Source organism: Rutidosis leptorrhynchoides, chromosome 5, assembly GCF_046630445.1.
Source record: "Rutidosis leptorrhynchoides isolate AG116_Rl617_1_P2 chromosome 5, CSIRO_AGI_Rlap_v1, whole genome shotgun sequence".
NCBI classification, from domain to species: Eukaryota; Viridiplantae; Streptophyta; class Magnoliopsida; order Asterales; family Asteraceae; genus Rutidosis; species Rutidosis leptorrhynchoides.
This window is the reverse complement of record NC_092337.1, coordinates 155,513,638-155,516,715: the sequence shown is the minus strand read 5'-3', so window position 1 is coordinate 155,516,715 and position 3,078 is coordinate 155,513,638. Positions and strand designations below refer to the sequence as shown.

At 36.0% G+C, this 3,078-nt stretch overlaps 1 non-coding gene across 1 annotated transcript; it reads left to right on the top strand.

The window, feature by feature from the left end:
- The first annotated feature begins 2,614 nt into the window (after positions 1–2,614).
- On the top strand, positions 2,615–2,721 carry LOC139851176 (small nucleolar RNA R71). The gene has a single exon (XR_011760533.1). It is a non-coding gene; the product is annotated as a small nucleolar RNA R71 (small nucleolar RNA).
- The last annotated feature ends 357 nt before the right edge of the window (positions 2,722–3,078 follow it).

Sequence of the window (3,078 nt, the reverse complement as noted above, 5' to 3'; positions counted from 1 at the left end):
TCAAATGTGTCACCGAAGATTGAAAAGTCATCCATGAAAACTTCCATGCATTCTTCTATCATGTCGTGAAAAATCGCCATCATGCACCTTTGAAAGGTTGCAGGGGCGTTGCAAAGTCCAAATGGCATGCGTTTGTAAGCAAAAGTACCATAAGGGCATGTGAACGTGGTTTTCTCTTGGTCCTCGGGTGCTATTGGAATTTGAAAATATCCGGAAAAACCATCAAGAAAACAATAGTAACTATTTCCGACTAATCTTTCCAACATTTGATCAATGAAAGGTAAGGGAAAGTGATCTTTTCTGGTGGCGTCATTTAATTTTCTATAATCAATACAAACACGCCACCCTGTTACAGTCCTAGTAGGAATAAGCTCATTTTTCTCATTTGTGATGACAGTCATGCCACCCTTCTTAGGTACGCATTGAACTGGGCTTACCCATGGACTTTCAGAGATTGGATAAATTAAACCTACATCTAGCAGTTTAATAATTTCTTTCTTAACAACATCTTGTATATTAGGATTTAGTATTCATTAGCGTTGCACATACGTTTTATGACCTTCTTCCATAAGGATTTTATGTGTGCAATACGAAGGACTTATTCCTTTAATATCATGAATCTTCCATGCAATAGCTGGTTTATGAACTTTTAACACAGAAATGAGTTGAGATTTTTCATTTTCAGTAAGAGAAGACGATATTATTACAGGTAATTCAGATTCACCATTTAGATAAGCGTATTCCAAATGGTTTGGAAGTGGCTTTAACTCTAATGTCGGTGGTTCTTCTATCGATGATTTATATCGATATCTGTCTTCTTCTTTTAGCATTTGAATTTCTTCTGTTGTAGGTTCATATCCATTAGCCATAAGTGTAGCTAACATTTTAGTTTCATCAATTGGTTCAGTTCCTTCTCCTAAAGAACATTCTCCTGTTCCTTGAAATTCTGGAAATTCTTCTAACAATTCTGCATGTGAATCTATAGTTTGAATATAATAACATGTATCATCTGCAGATTGCGGTTGTTGCATTGCTCTATCAATAGAAAAGGTAACACTCTCGTCCTCTATACTTAGGGTCAGTTTCTTACCGAACACATCTATTATTGCTTTAGCCGTGTTTAAGAATGGTCTTCCTAATATGAGAGGAACTCGAGAATCTTCTTCCATGTCCAAAATAACAAAATCTACTGGAAATACTAAAGTACCAACTTTTACTAGCATGTTCTCCATTATCCCTCTAGGATATTTTACTGATCCATCGGCTAGTTGTATACTTATTCGTGTTGGTTTCAATTTTCCAAGGTCTAGTTTAGCGTATAGTGAATACGGAATTAAATATATACTAGCACCTAAGTCTGCCAATGCTTCTATTGAACTAAGACTACCCAGAAAACATGGAATTGTGAAACTTCCTGGATCAGATAATTTTTCTGGTATCTTATTCAACAGCACTGCAGAACAATTAGCATTCATAGTAACAGCCGAGAGTTCTTCCATTTTCTTTCTATTTGTGATTAAATCTTTCAAGAATTTAGCATATCTAGGCATTCCTGAAATCACATCAATGAAAGGAAGATTGACATTTATTTGTTTAAACATATCCAAGAATTTGGATTGCTCGACTTCAAGTCTTTCTTTTCTCATTTTACTCGGGTAAGGAAGTGGTGGTTGGTAAGGTTTAACATAAGGTTTAGCCTTAACTGTGTTATCTTCATTAACCTTTTCAACTACCAGTTCTGTTTCCTTATCTTGCTCAGATTGTGGTTCTTGTGGAGTATGAATAGAGTTATCAGAAATTACAGGCATTTCAGGTGGTTTCATTACGGGGGTTAGCATTTGTATCACTAGGTAGACTTCCCGGTTTTCTTTCACCTATCAACCTTGCTAGGTTGCTTACTTCTTGTTCCATATTTTGAATAGGAGCTTGTTGATTTCTAAATGCTTGAGCATTTTGTTCATTGGTTTGTTTCTGAGATGTGAAAAACTGCGTTTGAGATTCAACTAGCTTCGACATCATATCTTCAAAATTAGGCTTTTTATCATTGGTTTGTGGTGGTTTGTTTTGAAAAATAGGTCTTTGCTGATTGTAAGTATTATTGGATACTTGTTGATTACTAGGACCTTGTTGGTTGTTGTATGGAACATTTTGATTATAATTCTGATTTTGATTGTAGATTGGTCTTGGCGGTTGATAATTATTCTGATAATTATTTTCAGGCCTTTGGTTCATGTATGAAACATTTTCTCTTTGTTCCATTGTTTGTTCAATACTGAGACAATCTTTTGTCAAATGTGGTCCTCCACACTGCTCACAACTAATTCTTATTGCGTGAATATCTTTAGTCATCTTTTCCATTCGTCTCTCGACAACATCTATCTTTGCGGAAATGGAATCTAAGTCATGGCTAGAATCGGCTCTAGCTGCTTTAGATGATTTAACGATATCTTTTTCTTGATGCCACTCATGTGAGTGGGAAGCAGTGTTATCAATAATTTTGTAAGCGTCAGTTGCAGTTTTCTTCATAATGGAACCACCAGCTGCTATATCGATGTCTTTTCTTGTAGTGATGTCGCATCCTTGGTAGAATATTTGTACTATTTGACAAGTGTCTAAACCATGTTGCGGACATCCTCTCAATAACTTTCCAAATCTGGTCCACGCTTCATATAAAGTTTCATTTGGCTTTTGTGTGAACGTAGCAATTTCTCCTTGAAGTCTCACGGCTTTAGATGCCGAAAAGAATTGTTTAAGAAATTTTTCAACTAAAACGTCTCATGTATCAATCGCTCCTTCAGGTAATGATTCTAACCAATCTTTGGCTTCTCCCTTTAAAGTCCAGGGAAATAACATGAGATATATCTGTTCATCCTCAACTTCTCGAATTTTAAATAAACTACAGATCCTATTAAAAGTACGAAGATGTTCATTTAGATCTTCCTTCGGCGCACCACTAAATTGGCATTGATTAGTTACCATGTGTAGGATTTGTCCTTTGATTTCATAATCTGGCGCATTAATGTCAGGTTGAGTAATTGCATGACCTTGGCCAGTGCGTTTAGCTCTCATTCGGTCTTC